The sequence below is a fragment of the Xenopus laevis genome, chromosome 1S, assembly GCF_017654675.1.
Source record: "Xenopus laevis strain J_2021 chromosome 1S, Xenopus_laevis_v10.1, whole genome shotgun sequence".
Taxonomy (NCBI): domain Eukaryota; kingdom Metazoa; phylum Chordata; class Amphibia; order Anura; family Pipidae; genus Xenopus; species Xenopus laevis.
In genome coordinates, this window is record NC_054372.1 from 486,890 (window position 1) to 503,651 (window position 16,762).

Genomic DNA, 16,762 nt, shown 5'->3' on the forward strand with positions numbered 1-16,762 from the left:
TCGGGGGTAATCTGATTATTCGGCCGTATGGCTGAACGATCAGATTACGATGTGCCATGGGCTCCGGCGGGATCAGTCGAGTCAAAATTAAACCTGACTGATCGACCAAACGACTGATCTCCGCCGGACGAAAGATGTCGGCACACGCCACACACGATTCAAAAATCGTACGAATCCTCGATTCGTACGATAGAATCTGTGTGTCTATGGCCACCTTTACAGTTCAATAATAACATTTCTATTCAATCATCTTCACACGTGCCTATCAATCAGTCACACGGTGTATGAGCTCAACAGTGGCGGAACTACCGGGGGTGCAAAGGGTGCAACTGCGCCAGGGTCCGAGCCCCGGCACCGCTGATGGGGCCCGCTGCCGCCCGCAACCAAGTTCAAGAGCAGCAGAGACATAGAAAAATTCCAGTAGCACACTGAATGCTGAAAACACATGTGTGCCACTGGAATATATCTATGTCCCTGTATGACCCGTATGGCAGGAGTGGGTCCTCTGCTGTAGCACCTGGTACCACAAAGGGTACATGATCAGGGGGGGAAGCACTCTACCATTGTGGTTGTGCAAGAGCAGCAGAGAGTCAGATTCAAATTAGATCGGAGGAGAGCGTAATCGCAATCTCCACGGCGCGCTCCATGTGACATCACCGCCGGGCGCTTCCAAGTTCCCGCAGCTGCCAGTAAGTGTCAATCATAGTGTAACTGGATCAGGGCGACCTCCCCCAAAATGTCAACATTATACACTGTACTGTGTCTCTGACCCCTGTGAGAGAAAGGCACAAATACTTTCCCAAATATTTCCACCCCTGGCTTCATTCCTAATGTGTTTGGGGGGTGTCTGTGTGGATCGGAGCTGCCATACTGCTACCAGGAAAAGTTTTATTGGGATGTGCATTAGGCAGATGGTCCTGATCAATATCTTTGTAACACTGATAACAGGGCCCCAATGGGAAAGATGTGTCCAGATCGTCCACATGGGAAATTCTAACCAACTTTTCAATTGGTCTTCATTTTTTTTCTTTTAAAATGTATTTATTTATCTCCTTCTGAGTCTTTCCAGCTTTCACATGGGGATCACTGACCCCATCTAAACAACAATGACTTGTAAGGCTCCACATTTATTGTTATTGGTCCTTTTTGTTTTTATTCAGGTTCTCCCTAATTCATGTTCCAATATTTCATTCAAATCAATTCATAGTTGCTAGGGGAATTTGGTCCCTAGCAACCAGACGGCTGAAATTACAAACTGGAGAGCTGCTGAATAAAAAGCTAAATAACACAAACCGCAAATAAAATAAAAAACCCATTGCAAAGTTTCTAAGAAAATCCCTCTGTGCAGCGTATATTTAAGTTAATGTAAAGGTAAATCACCATTTACTGCTGCACTGATTAACCCTTGTCACAGTAAAATATGTATTTCAGGCTCCTGTGCAGAAGTGACTGTATATTCCATTATGGATAAGGGAACAGTAAGAACCCACGTGTCACACAACATGGCGGCACAACTGTCTGTAACCACGTGCCAAGCCCTCACGGTCCTCCAACTTTACCATAGAGCCTGAAAACCGACACCACGAGGAAAGCGGAAGCTATTTATTTTTTTGTCGGTTTCTTTACGCTGCGATTGGCTGCGGCTGGGGGCGTGGCTTCCTAACCCCGTAGCATTTGACAAGGCTAAAAGGAAGCCGGAAGCCTATCTTGCAGTGCAGAATCTCTCGCGCTCTTATTGGTTCCGCTGGTGGGAGGAGCTCGAGGCTGGAGGTGGGGCTGAAGGGAAGAGAATTGCCGCTCATTCTATTTGGCGGCGCTGGAGAGGTCGGACGTTGAGTGAAGTTCTAGTGAGTGTGGGACTGAGACACGGGGAGTATTTGTGCTTCTCACCCCCGGGAATAGGGAAGAGACTCGCGGGCATCTCGGCTCTGACATTTGCGTCTCTTACACCTTCTGCTCCAACACGCGGCCTAATACGCGCTCTTTACTCTACACCTGCTGGAGAAGATCCGACTGATCATTCACCCTCCTGCACTCCGACCCTCCCCGACCCCTCTCCTTCACCCCCGACCCCTCTCCTGCTCCCCCGACCCCTCTCCTGCTCCCCCGACCCCTCTCCTGCTCCCCCGACCCTCCTGTGTTGGTGTGAGTAGGTGGAGGAGAGGCCTTTAATGTCACCCCGGGTGTCTCCTGCAGGGCTGGAGCTGATCATTGAGAGTCATTTCCCTGTGGGAATACCACAAGGAGCTGCAGGAATATCTGAGATCCAAGATGAGTCACGTGGCCCCCAGTCTCTCTGCTCTGATTGGAGAAGTGGTGAGTGTGGGGGGAGGAGGGGTTATAAGTGGGATGGGCGGGGCACAGATATGATGTCTAAGTGAAATCTGTCAATCCCCTGATCCCTGTGCTGAAAGCCTTACACTGCTGATCTGTGTCCCGCCAGTCCCTCCCTCCCTGTATGTGGCACGTCTCTCATTGGCTCTCTCTCTCCACAGGTGGGGTCTCATCTCCCACCAACCTGGCCAAGTAGCCCGCCTCCACGGTGCAGATCCTGGGAGCGGAGAAGGTTCTGGTACCGCTGCAGGGTGGCTGTGCTGATGGCAGGACTTGACGCTGGCACCAATGGGCATTATGCCCCCACATCTCATAGTCCAACCCACAGTCTGAACAACCACCATCTTTTCCTCCATTTCCCATGAACAGCCCAACTGGCCAGGTGTGTGTTTTACCTGTTGTATCGCTGCCATTGGCTGTAGCTTAGTCTGTGTCTAGCACTGACCAATAGGAGAAGCCACGTTTGACTCCATGCTTTGCACTGGTATCTGGTAAAACATGACCAATTGCATTACAGGGCGCTGAAGACCCGAGAGAACACGTCCAAATACGGGCTGATCATTGGCTGAGCCGCCATGAAGAACAAGGGCCGCATGTCCCGCTAGTTGGCCAATAAGTGCAGCATCGCGTCTCACATAGACTACTTCTCAGGTGAGCCAGGACCTTCCAACTGCCCATGGGGTGGGGGGGGATGGGTAGTGTTTGGCTCCCCTCTTTCCAGAGATAATGGACTGGACTTTGCAATGATGGAACTATTTTTCGTCAACAGTATATTCATGCGCTGCGTGTATGTTGAGATGTTGTGTCTGAGCAAAGCCCCCCGTAGACCTGATCCCACTCTCCCCTGTCTGAGCAGAAGCACCAGAGTTAATCCCTCGTCCCATTTCCCAGAAATTCCCACCAGTGTATTTGGGGGACAAGCTGAGGAGCAGGTAGAGGAGCGTCTGTTTTTCTATGAGACTGTGTTGGTGCCAGCAGTTGTGAGGAGACCCCAGTAGATGATGAGGGGATCATTAGACTTGTGTTGGTGCCAGTGGGTGGAGGAGACCCCAGTAGATGGGCAGGAGATCATTAGACTTGTGTTGGTGCCAGTGGGTGGAGGAGACTGGTTGGCAGGGAGAGGGGGCATCTTCCATATCGGCAGCAGGTTGTTGTCACTGATGAGGACCTCCTGCTCTGGGCCGCTAAGCTTGACTATTGCCCTTTGCCCAACAGGAGTTCTACACGAGGACCTGAAGCTGCTCCTGGAGACCCACATGCCAGCCAAGAAGAATATGGCTCTGCTGGGAGTAGCGGATGTCAAGATTGGTGCTGCCATCCAGGAAGAGCTGAAGATCACCTGCCAGACTGGGGGTGTGGTGGCAGAGATACTGAGAGGTGAGTCCTGCGGTGGAGATTGGGCAGCAGGATGGGCGGGGCTAACTCCCAGAGCAATATTAACTCCTTGTGTCCCTCAGGAATCCGCCTGCATTTCCACTCGCTAGTGAAGGGGCTCACAGCTCAGTCGGCCTCCAAAGCTCAGTTGGGATTGGGCCACAGTTACTCCTGCGCCAAGGTCAAGATCAACATCAACAGAGTGGACAACATGATCATCCAGTCCATCAGTTTGTTGGACCAACTGGATAAAGATATCAACACGTTCTCCATGCGGGTCAGGTGAGTGCCACTTGGGTGTTGGGCAGTGCCAGTCTCCACCCTCCCAATGCTTACCACAGGCAGTGCTAGTGCCACCCGCTGTCTGTATAGAAAGAGGAGGAACAGCAACCTCTCCGACTACACCACAGCCGCTCTTACTGTTCTTCGGTTGTTTTGTTACCGGGGAGACACTGGTGCCGGGCAATGCCCCGGTTACTATAGGGGTACTCTGATGACTTCATGCCACCCTGTGTGGGTAAATGTGGGGTATCTCTGGTTCTCTCCGTTGCCTCTCCTGGGATTCCCCTTTATCTGGTGAAGAGAAGCCTCAGGCTGTAAGTTGTAGGGCAGTTTGTCTGCTCTCCATGTGTCCTACCCCATTTTCTTCTGCTGACTCCATGTTGCCTGGTTGTTCTCCTCCCCATGGTGCAGGGAGTGGTACCGCTGTCACTTACCGGAGCTGATCAAGATCGTGTCGGACAACTACACGTACTGTCACATGGCCATGTTCATTGGCAACAGGAAGGAGCTGAGTGAGGAGAAGCTGGAGGAGATGGTGGAGATTGTGATGGACAGCGCCAAGGCTCAGGCTGTGTTGGACGCATCTCATTCGTCCATGGGTGAATGACTGGGCAAGATAAGCTGCTCTGCTACTGGTCCTGCCCCTGTATGGGTGCCCCCCCCTGCTTTATGTACATAAATCTCACCCTCGGGTGTCTCCTGCAGGGATGGACATCTCCCCCATTGACTTGATCATCGAGAGTTTCTCCAGCAGAGTCATTTCCCTGTGGGAATACCACAAGGAGTTGCAGGAATATCTGAGATCCAAGATGAGTCACGTGGCCCCCAGTCTCTCTGCTCTGATTGGAGAAGTGGTGAGTGTGGGGGGAGGAGGGGTTATAAGTGGGATGGGCGGGGCACAGATATGATGTCTAAGTGAAATCTGTCAATCCCCTGATCCCTGTGCTGAAAGCCTTACACTGCTGATCTGTGTCCCGCCAGTCCCTCCCTCCCTGTATGTGGCACGTCTCTCATTGGCTCTCTCTCTCTCCACAGGTGGGTGCCCGTCTCATCTCCCACCAACCTGGCCAAGTAGCCCGCCTCCACGGTGCAGATCCTGGGAGCGGAGAAGGTTCTGGTACCGCTGCAGGGTGGTTGTGCTGATGGCAGGACTTGACGCTGGCACCAATGGGCATTATGCCCCCAGATCTCATAGTCCAACCCACAGTCTGAACAACCACCATCTTTTCCTCCATTTCCCATGAACAGCCCAACTGGCCAGGTGTGTGTTTTACCTGTTGTATCGCTGCCATTGGCTGTAGCTTAGTCTGTGTCTAGCACTGACCAATAGGAGAAGCCACGTTTGACTCCATGCTTTGCACAGGTATCTGGTAAAACAGGACCAATTGCATTACAGGGCGCTGAAGACCCGAGGGAACACGCCCAAATACGGGCTGATCTTTCACTCCACCTTCATTGGCCGAGCCGACGTGAAGAACAAGGGCCGCATGTCCCGCTAGTTGGCCAATAAGTGCAGCATCGCGTCTCACATAGACTACTTCTTAGGTGAGCCAGGACCTTCCAACTGCCCATGGGGTGGGGGGATGGGCAGTGTTTGGCTCCCCTCTTTCCAGAGATGATGGACTGGACTTTGCAATGATGGAACTATTTTTCGTCAACAGTATATTCATGCGCTGCGTGTATGTTGAGATGTTGTGTCTGAGCAAAGCCCCCCGTAGACCTGATCCCCTCTCCCCTGTCTGAGCAGAAGCACCAGAGTTAATCCCTCGTCTCATTTCCCAGAAATCCCCACCAGTGTATTTGGGGGACAAGCTGAGGGAGCAGGTAGAGGAGCGTCTGTTTTTCTATGAGACTGGGGAGGCACCCCGCAAAAACCTGGATGTGATGAAGGAGACAGCAGGAGGTGAGTGTGGGGTACACTGCTAGTAGTTTTGGGGTTTCCTATGATTGGCTCCTGATTCAGAATGTGCACCAGTAACATGTCAACAACTGAGTGGTCCCACTCTCCCTGTAACTGGGGGCTTGGGCTGTACCATGCTCAGAATAGGGTACTCGCTAAGCATCATGGGAGCACGAGCTGTCGGAAATGATGTCAAATTTATGCCCTGACCCCAATGCATGGAGGCAAAAACTGATTTAATGAGCCTGATCCGACGCTGCCTGTTACAATGCAGGTCTTGTCTCTCCCAGGGATTGAGGGTTTGTGGCTGCAGCTGAACTATAACACACAGACTGTCCCTAAATGTTCATGTAGCGGGTGGTTACCCTAGTGGTTTTGGGGCAATTGGGTGCTGGAGATGCAAAGGCTGCTCAGTTGACTCACCGATACTCTGCACTTTCTGACCCGCAGGCCACAGAAGTTGTTTCTGAGAACAAGCGGAAGAGGAGGAGGAAGAAGAGGAGGAGCCATCGCAGAAGAAAAGCAGAGAGAATGGAGAGGTGAGTGAAGTCCTACTGACCCATGGGTTTCTGATTATGGCTGGGAGCTTGGGGCCCTGCTAGTCTAATGGGCTGACCCCTGTTGTATCTGCTAAATACTCTTCTGTCTCTTCCCAGGAGGAGGAGGAAGAGCCAAAGAAGAAGAAACGCCATTCTGAGGCTCAGGTCTCTGAGAACGGGATGGAAGAGGAAACTCAGTCCAAGAAGAAAAAGCAAAACATGGAGCCAGAAGAGGCGCCTCAGAAACCCAAAAAGAAAGTCCAAAGTGGAGACAGAGCTAAAATTGGGGGTGATAAGGTCCTGATAAGAGACTACCCCCGAGTGCACAAACACTCATATATTTTTATTTATGTTGATTTGGGCCCTACTGCCCCAAAGCCTGCGGGTGATTGGATAATGTATTTGGGCCAATTAAACTTTGTATATAATGTACCGCCCCTTGTTCTCATTGGCTCACTCTCTTACCGGGTTAAGTATTCACAATAGCACTTGGGCTCTCATCCATGCAGTAGTGGGAGGAGTTGTGCTGCCTGGGCTGTCATTGGTTAAGGCAAAGTAGGGGCGCAGGAAGCACCATAATGCCCCAGTCCAATACAAATGACAGTTAATACTGCGGTATAGTAGTATAATGTGTCCTTTATACCTGGTACTAGGACTAACCCTGAGCCAAATTTCAGCTCCAATAGGAAAAGGACAAATGTTCATATTCTCTGCTGTACAATGTAGGGTTGGATGTAAGACATGAGGCGGCATTTAGAAGTGGCACTGAGGTTGTTAATAAATTCTCAATGACTTGGATAGAATACGGATAAAACAACTTCTCAATGTAAAATTCAGATAAACTTGAGGCAATCTCATAAGGGTCGCGACTAGTCCGGCACGTGGAATGGGAGAAACGACTTCTGAATGGAGAGAAGCCGAGTGTGAAGTGACTGTCCATAAACATCACACCGACGACTCAGCAAATATATATATATATATAATCTCTCTCAGGGGCGTCTAATACTGACAAACTTGTAATATTGAAAGTATAAAGGTGACAGTTTATTTCTAATATTTGAGCAGTTGTCCTGTCACTAGAATAGACTGAGTATAAACTGCCACTTGTCTGCAACTGTCATTATTAAAGGGGAATGTGCAGACTGAGCTTTGTATTTGTTTAGTGAAGGCCTGAGGAAGAGCAGCAGAAAGCTGATTGGAGGCTGTAAATTCATATAAATCTGAGCTGTTCCCAGACTTTAAGCAGATGCTGTGAGGAACAACAACTCCATGTACAATGTTGGGCTTTTACATCTTCTTCTTAGTCAATCAGGTAGTAAATATGGGCAGGTGGGGCTAGAACCACTTTTCTCTGCTGAAACCCAACTGTCAATACTGTCACTTTAAGCAGCTTCCTGTTCATGATAGTTCCCCTTTAAAGTCCCATTGATGGACCTTTAGACTTTATCCTTGTTTTTATCTTTCAAATAATTGACACTTGGGCTGTTCATCTTCCAAACACATTCAATTCAGTTGGTTTCAGATTGTTCCCCATAAACAATTACTTTTTTTTTTTTTATTGCTTCCAATCTTTTATTTTTTACTGTTTTCCCAAAATTAAAGGTTGTCTCTAGTGTTTCAGTCTGGCAGCTCCGTGATCCAGGAGCCTCTGACCTGTTACAATTTGTTACATTTAGTTGATGACACAATTAGTTGATATACATATTTAGTTACAATAAGTTGACAGATTTAGTGATACAATTAGCTGATTCATTTAGTTGACACAATTAGCGGATACATTTAGTTGTTCCATTGAGTTGATCCATTTCTCAGCAGCATCTCTGGAGTATTAGCTGTTAGACTGGATACAATAGTTACTGTCTGTAATGAAACCCAGAGATTCTGCTCAGCAGGGACAAAGATAAGCAATGTATCAATTTTGAAAAGTTTACAGGGTCGGCGACCCCCCCTCCCCTCCCAGAGCTGCTTTAGAAGGTGAAAAATGAAACTTTACACTTCAATATTAGAAAAACAGTCACAAATTGGAAAAAGTCTTTATTTCTGGTGAAAAATCGCACCGTGTTTTCCTCCCTTCCAATCAGCTGAAATACAGGCGGGACTGGGACTGGCAAACTGTGACTTCTGGCAAATGCGTGAGGGTTAAGGGGCCACAGACAGTCACTGTAGTGTGGGCCATTGGGGGCTGGTTGGGCCTCTGTGGACTTGAAATGTCAGGGCCTTTTATGACTCCCAGTCCTGCTGCAATGGCTCCACATCGGGACCCCCCTAAGCATCTGACTGGAACCCCCTAGCGAGTGTGTAATGAAATTCATTTCTGAAGGTTCTGAATCTTCTGCGGTTGTTAATCTTTGTAAAGTGTCTCTGTGCCACTGACTCCAAATAAGTGACAGGTGAGAACTAGCCCACATGGAGCACCCAGAATTAAGAACTAGCTCACATGGAGCACCCAGAATGGAGAATTAGCCCACATGGAGCACCCAGAATGGAGAACTAGCCCACATGGAGCACCCAGAATGGAGATCTAGCACAGATGGAGCACCCACAGTGGAGAACTAGCCCACATGGAGCACCCAGAATGGAGAACTAGCCCACATGGAGCACCCAGAATTGAGAACTAGCCCACATGGAGCACCCAGAATGGAGATCTAGCACAAATGGAGCACCCAAAGTGGAAACCTATCCCACATGGAGCACCCATACGGCTATTCATTGAGTTTCACATGGAATTCCTCAGACTTGATGTTTTTGGGACTTTGAGAAAGGGGGTGCAATATCCTTTGGAAATATCAGATCAGGGAGGGTTCCGAAGGTCTCAAGGTAGAAGGGTTGATCATAAACTCAAGTTAATTCAGGTCTTCAAAGACTGATAAAAAGGCAGAGGGGATCCTAATTGGTTTATGACACAGTGGCCCTATCCAAGGTTCCTATTCCTTTCACTGGGGCCGGTATATCAGGAGTGTGTGTTTGGAGTGTGGCTGGAAACTCGAGGTGACCCAACACTTCCACTCAGGTCCAGACTGAGAATTAAAATAGGCCCTGGCATTTCAGGTACATAGAGGCCCAATCAGCCCACAGAGAGGCCCAAACAGCCCCCGCCAGCCCACTAAATACTGACTTTCTATGGGACCTTATAGCAGCCCCTCTGGCATTTGTCAGGACCCACAGATTACCAGTCTGAACCTAGAACCCCATTGGTGCAATGTACAAGTGCTGCCCATGAGCCTTGATTCCCTGGCCACATTCACTCACATTCCTGCCACTGATAGGACTGAGTTATTAATTAAAGCAATTAGCCTAATGCACCTTTCTATAGGCCCACCCCTTCCCCACAAGAGTGGGGCTTTTCTGTCCAATGAAGCTGAAGCTTGTGTGTCAGGATACAATTTTTCTTTTAGGCTTAACTGGTCCCAGTTGATGGGTCCCCTCACCTTCCAGTCACTTTGTCTGAAGAGCCGTGGGAGTAAATAGAGATTAATGGAGATTAATGTGGGGCTGAGAGATTGGTGTAGGGAGGAGGTTTTTGGAAAACTGGGCTGATTTTTCAGTTGGCTACAGGCTCTTTGCTAGGGATGGGGGCACCTCAATGATGATGGGGCAGCTGTTTTGGGAGAGAAGATGGCTAGAGGGTTGGAGGAGATTTTAAACTAGGTGTGGGGGGAGGGTTCAGTAAAAGATTCAATGGAAAACAATATGATGTGATTGGCCGAAACATGGCTGAATGAGTCACATGACTGGGCAGTTAATATCAGTGGCTATACTGTTTTGGTTGGACAGACTCAATAGAAAAGGAGGAGGGGTATGTCTGTATGTTAGGCAGGATTTAAATCTAATTTCTCTAGTGCAGACGTGTGGGTTATGTCTATCTCATCTCTGGAGGCGGGACACAATGATCAGGCTCCTCCCCCAGTATATCTAGTCTGACTCTGCCTCCCATCCCCAGATCTTTGTCCTGCCTCAGAGGAACATTTTACTTAACTAGTTTTTATTCCTTAATTGTTATTCTCCTTCCTAAGGTTCAGAATTGGAAGGAGAATTTTTGGGTGCAGTAAAAGAACTAAGCAAGGGGGGCTTAAAACATTTCTAGAGGTGCAAAATAGCCTCAGGACAGGCCCGGACTGACAATCTGTCATTTCAGGCAAATGCCCGAGGGGCCGCTGTATATTTTGTAAACGTGGGCCGCTCGTCCTTTCAATGAATCCGGAGGGCTCTAGGACCACTCCTCGATCCAATCTTCCACTGTGGCTTCTCCCCTCTAACTCCTCTCTGTTCTTGAGCTGCCGTGTGTGACACACAGGGCCGCCATTAGAAATCACGGGGCCCCGTACAAAAATTTTTTTTGGGGCCCCCTGGGCCCCGCCCACACTGACGACCAAGCTCCACCCCATATCCCGCCCACTCCACATCGTAGTTAAAAGACCACACAGACATCAGCGCTAAAAAAGTAACCCCCCCCCACAAGTTATAAAAAGCTATTGATGGTCAGGGCCCCTTATAAAAAATTGGGGCCCCAAAAAAAAAAAAATTAAAAGAAAAGTTTTTTTTTAAAAAAAACAAAAAACATTGGTGGCAGGGTCCCCCTTATAATTTAAAAACAAATTGGGGCCCCAGAAAAAAAATTGAAAAAAAAAAAAAAATTTCTTTGAAAAAAACCCATTGGTGGCAGGGGCCCCCTTATAAGTTAAAAACAAATTGGGGCCCCAAAAATGTTTTTTTTGAAAAAAAAAATAATTTTTGAAAAAAAAAAAAACTGGTGGCAGGATCCCCCTTACAAGTTAAAAAAAATTGGGGCCCCAAAAAAAATTAAAAATAAATCATTGGTGGCAAGGGGCCCCTTACAAGTTAAAAAAAAAATTGGGGCCCCAAAAAAAAAATGTTTTAAAAAAAAGATTGGTGGCAGGGGCCTATAGAATATTAAAATAATACATTGGTGGCGAGGGGATTAAAATAAAAAAAACCACACAACTGGTGTGGGAGGGGGAGAGCGCACTCCCCTGACTCGCTGCTGGGAATGATAATACTGCAGATCAGGCCCCTCCTCCCCGGCCCGTGTAATATCCTCATACTACTCTACAACTCGCAGCTTCCTGCTCCTGGGCCTCGGGCACCTGTTTCCATGACAACACCGGACACTATCCGGGAGCCGGTGCAGCGTAAACAGTCCCCCCGGCGGCCGTGTCTCATAGTTCCACCTTCCCCACAATTCCCCGCTCCTGCCAGAGGATGGGATGCGGGAAAGCGCCGCAGCCTGTGTGTGTTTGTGAGACAGAGAGCGTGCTGCAAGCTCTAGTTCCACTCTCAGTGCAGATCCTGGGAGACAGGGTGCAGGGAGTTGTAGTTTAACATGACTTGTCTGCAGCAAGAGGAGCCCAGGACACGGAGAGATCTCTCATCCCTCAACTGCAGACAAATGTTACATTAAAGGGAAATGCACCTTTGCAATTGGTCATTCATTGGGACATTGGCAGCACAAGGGCCTCAGAAGCAGAGCCTCATGATGAGCTGATGTAGTTGTAACCATAGCAACCAACAGGTGGGCACTGATATTCATGTCATCATTTGCTGCTGCCTGAATCTGAAGTGTAAGCTCAGAGGGTTACTAGACAGTTGGAATATTTGCCCTTGGGGAAAGATGATGGGGCAGTTTATGTGCAGCCTTTGTACAGGCACAAACAAAAGTGGATCATGGACAGAATTTTGGGTGGAGGAGGCTGGGTGCCCACTTAGATAGTGACAGGGGTCAGTTTGGATTCCCAGCAACAGTAGAGGTGGTTGGGTGCCCGCGTGAGAGTTTTCACGAGACAGTGGGTGGGCTGAATGCAGAGGGGAGGGTGCAGGGAGTTGCTTTACTGTAATATAGGGATATTAGACGTCAGAGGGGTTCTGTGACCATATAAGGGCACAAGGCTGCAGAATCTTTAACATATTTTACATGAATTACACTCAAAAGAGAAAGGCAGCTCTTTATGTACATAACGTTTTGCAGTTTTACCCCAATACAGTATATGAGTGGATGAGTACAAGACCATTGCATGTTTACATGTGGGCTGCTTTGATTATTTTTGCCCGGGCTGCATTTTACCCCCAGTTCATAGTAAACAGCGCGAGCCACAGCTCAAGTAAATCACTAAAGAGAGAAGCTCATCATGGACAGGTCACATTCCTGAATTGTGACAATCAAGTTGCAAAGTCGACTACAAAACCCACAAAAGGGGTTGAGAAAATAAATAAATGCAAAAATGCTCTGAGAAAGTCTGAAGACACTTATTGTGGTGACTGTGACCTACAGAGGCCCCTACCTTGTCACCACAGGACCCCACCACTTCAGAGTAATTCTTTCCTCAGAGAGAAAACCCACAATGATGAGGCACAACCCTAAAGTAACACCAACTCCCCCTGGTGGTAAAGGACTGCTCGGCTCCGATATTACAGGAGCAACATCTCAGTTTCCCCCACAATTGGGGGACTTTCTGGAATGGATAAAATCCCCAATTGCCGAATCAGCCTGGCGTGTGCCGTCCTCCTTTTTGCGTCTTTTTTCTCAAGCAGGGGTTTTTATGCGCATGCGCGCGATTGTGGGGCCCTCAGACTGGCCAGGCTACATAGGACTCCTGCTCTGGCTGGCCCGGCACTGCTACATTCTACTCTATCATTCCTAGCGGATTCAGCCGCGGCAAGATCAACGGCTAGTACAGTGGTTGCCAGATGGCCATTATGGCTACGTCATTGGTCAGGTGAAAAAACAAACTGCTCAACCTCAAATACTTGGGAGATTCCTTGTTTGGGCCAGAATTAAAACAGATATTTATGGATGTGACAGGGGGTAAGAGCACCTTCCTTTCAATGGGTAAAAAAGTGCGACTGGACCAGGCTAATAGGTTTCCCAACAAGAGACTGTAGTCAACCAGAAATAGGAGTTATGGCTCCTTCCCATCCTTCTCCTTCTGAAATACTAACTCAGACCAGGGGCCACAGCAGAGCAGACCACAATGGCAGCATCAAGCTAGACAGTCTAGGAAACCTGCCTCCCAAAAGCCCATATAATTATGACTGCACTCAGCAGGACCCACAGACTCAGGAAGGAGGCCATTTAAATCACTTTCAATGGGTCCTACAAATAAAATTCCCTTCTCAACCATGCCTCAGAAAAGATTTGATCCATCAGTGGTCCTTTCAGCCAGACGGGAGGCCTTAGATCAAGCAATTTCCACTTTCTTGTAGGTAGGAGTCATTGTTCCGGACCCCCAAAAAATCCAAGGCTTTTATTCCAACCTCTTTTTGGTAACAAAGAAAGAGGCTCCTTTAGACCAGTCCTACATTTAAAGATGCTAAACGAATACATTTACAACCACAAGGCTCCACCATATTGCCCAATGGCTAGTGGAGAAAAATAATAAGGCTTTCAAACTGAAACATGAACCAAAACCGTTCCAAGTCAAGGCCCACTCTTCTAGAGCACAGAGTACTTATTGGGCCATTCAGAACTTGGCTACATCCGAGCAAATATGTAGTGGAGCCACTTGGGCATCCCCCAACACTTTCATTAAGTTGTATAAACTACATATCTTTGCCTCTAATTTGGCCGTGTTTGGCCGCAAAGTTTTACAGCTGTGGCACAGTAAATTAATGATCTGCACAAAAATCTTCACTGTCTAATGATATAAGATTAATAATTACACCGTAAATGTTTTTATTGTTTTAATGATTCCATAGTAAAGATTCCAAGGTTACACTGAGTTTTTGTCTTACCCACCCTGATAATTATGGGACAGTCTTTGGATGTCTCCACTGACAGGAGGGCCGACTAGAGAAAAAGGGCCAAACTGTCAGTACAGTAAGTCCCACCCAGGCTGATTTTAGTGTGGGTCTGTGGACCCTAGGTCCCTTCAATCTATGGTTACTAACTTGTCTCTTGACCGGGGTTCCTCACTTTTTTCTGAAATGCTCCACCTCATTAAGCTTTATAAGTGAACTGGGGATGGGAGGTGGAGCCAGAACTTATATACTAGGGGAGGGGTCTAGAGTCTGATCATTGAGTCCTGCTTCCAGATATGAGATAGACACAACCCACACGTCTGCACTGACAGTTGGGGCCTACTAGAAAAGGATTTTCCGGTAAGTTTAAAATTCCCATTATAAAGGAGGAGGTTATGTTAGAAAATGAGGGGGCAGAAGTCGTATGGGTGGAGTTCTTCACTAATTGTAAAGAGTCCAGCAAATTAATCATAGGAGTCGCTATAGACCCCCTAATGTAAGTGACGAGGATAAGCTCCTGATGCAAATAGAAAAGGCTGCTAGTTTAGGTAAAGTAATGAAAATGGGGGATTTTAATTACCAGATATTGACTGGAGCAACAGTACTGCCAGATCAGTTAATGGGAACAAGTTTATAAACTGTTACATGACAATTTTATGGGACAGGTTGTTGAGGAACTTATAGCAAATGTGCAAGTCATTGAACCCCTGGGTAATAGTGACCATAATGTGATATCATTTAATGTCTGGTGCAAAAAACAAATATATACTGGGGCAACAAAAACCAGGAATTTCGGAAAAGCTCATTTTAGTGCTGCACTTCAGAGCATTGATTGCCTGTTACCATTGTACCAAAAGTGCTTGTATCGTATCACATCTACTGCTTTTGCTAAAAGTGATATAAAAACTTTTAATTGAAGGAGAATATTTGTCTCTTAATGACAAGTTTATTGTCGCACTCGACTGATGTAATGACACAAGGCTGCTTTTCCAAATCACGTCAGTGTTACTGTCTGCTGTGGTAACATTACTATGCTGTGGTTGTACCGGGGTCAGTATCTTGATATTGTAGTATTACTGGGTAACATTGCTATGCTGTGGCTGTGCCGGGGTCAGTATAGTGATATTGTAGTATTACTGGGTAACATTACTATGCTGTGGTTGTGCTGGGGTCAGTATAGTGATATTGTAGTATTACCGGGTAACATTACTATGCTGTGGTTGTGCCGGGGTCAGTATATTGATATTGTAGTATTACCAGGTAACATTACTATGCTGTGGTTGTACCGGGGTCAGTATATTGATATTGTAGTATTACTGGGTAACATTACTATGCTGTGGTTGTGCTGGGGTCAGTATAGTGATATTGTAGTATTACCAGGTAACATTACTATGCTGTGGTTGTGCTGGGGTCAGTATATTGATGTAGTATTACCGGGTAACATTACTATGCTGTGCCGGGTCAGTATAGTGATTTTGTAGTATTGGTGTGTAACATTGCTATGCTGTGATTGTGTGGGGGTCAGTATAGTAAACTGGGTAACATAGGGCAGCCTTGGGCAGGTAACATAAGGCCTCTTATTTAATGCTGAGGTTTGGCTTCTGCAGACAATGGCCAGGACTTGCCAGATGACATGAGGCTTCTTATAGATAATGAAAGAGCTGCTCGTGACTTCCATTCCAAGCTCCAATTAGAAACATTTGCCCTCCCACCTGACTGACAGGGTATTAAGCCACGAGTGAATGCCGACATGGAGAGCCAGGGACAATTCAACACCAACATACTGGAATTTTCCATTTTCCTGGCTATCAATGTTGGCATTTCCACCCCATGTAGAATTTTACTTCTATAGGTGCGTTAGGCTAATGGCTGAAGTATTCTATTAATTCTGTCCTATCAGTGGCGGGAATATGAATGAGTGAGCGAATACTCACATGGATGGCCAGGGAAGAAAAACTCGGGTAAGTTGAATTTTCCCTTTTCTAGTAGCAGTGGCTTTGGGTGGAAGAGTATCTGAGCTCCAAGCCCTGATGGCTAATGCTCCTCACGCAGTTTTCAGTGCTCAAGGTGTGACCCTCAAACCAAGTGTGGGTTTCCAGGTTTCATCTGGACGAGCCAATATTTCTTCCAGCCATTGATGTGGAGAAGTCAGGTCTGGAGAAGAACATCCCAGTGTCTTTGGATGCCAAGAAGTGCCCAGAGCTGTATCTGAACGCTACAAAGTACTTTTGAAAGTCTGAAAGACTCTTCATTGTCCTTTTTGGTGCAAAGAAAGGGCCACAATTCCCATGTGGATCCTAACTGTGATTAAGAAAGAGCCTACTCATTGCAGGGGCAAGAAACACCCGAGGAGGTTAGACCTCATTCCACTAGAGGTGTGGCAACATCATGGGCAGCAGAAGCAGGAGTGTCCCTGGATGCAGCTACTTGGGCCAATCCAAACACTTGTTAAGCACTATTGTTTAGATGTTAGGTTGGCCAAAAGAACAAATCTTGGTCATAACGTTACTGTTACGTTCTTGTGTGTTGTTTTCCCCTGAGAGTAAAGACTGACCAGGAGGAATTATATCAGACTCGCCAT

At 47.4% G+C, this 16,762-nt stretch overlaps 4 non-coding genes and 1 pseudogene across 4 annotated transcripts; all 5 read left to right on the forward strand.

The window, feature by feature from the left end:
* The first annotated feature begins 1,671 nt into the window (after positions 1 to 1,671).
* LOC108703869 lies at positions 1,672 to 16,413 on the forward strand (annotated as a pseudogene).
* LOC121399576 lies at positions 3,073 to 3,148 on the forward strand. The gene has a single exon (XR_005965148.1). It is a non-coding gene; the product is annotated as a small nucleolar RNA SNORD56 (small nucleolar RNA).
* Positions 4,028 to 4,163, forward strand: LOC121399585. The gene has a single exon (XR_005965158.1). It is a non-coding gene; the product is annotated as a small nucleolar RNA SNORA51 (small nucleolar RNA).
* On the forward strand, positions 5,621 to 5,696 carry LOC121399577. The gene has a single exon (XR_005965149.1). It is a non-coding gene; the product is annotated as a small nucleolar RNA SNORD56 (small nucleolar RNA).
* LOC121399575 lies at positions 6,072 to 6,142 on the forward strand. The gene has a single exon (XR_005965147.1). It is a non-coding gene; the product is annotated as a small nucleolar RNA SNORD57 (small nucleolar RNA).
* Positions 16,414 to 16,762: the final 349 nt, after the last annotated feature.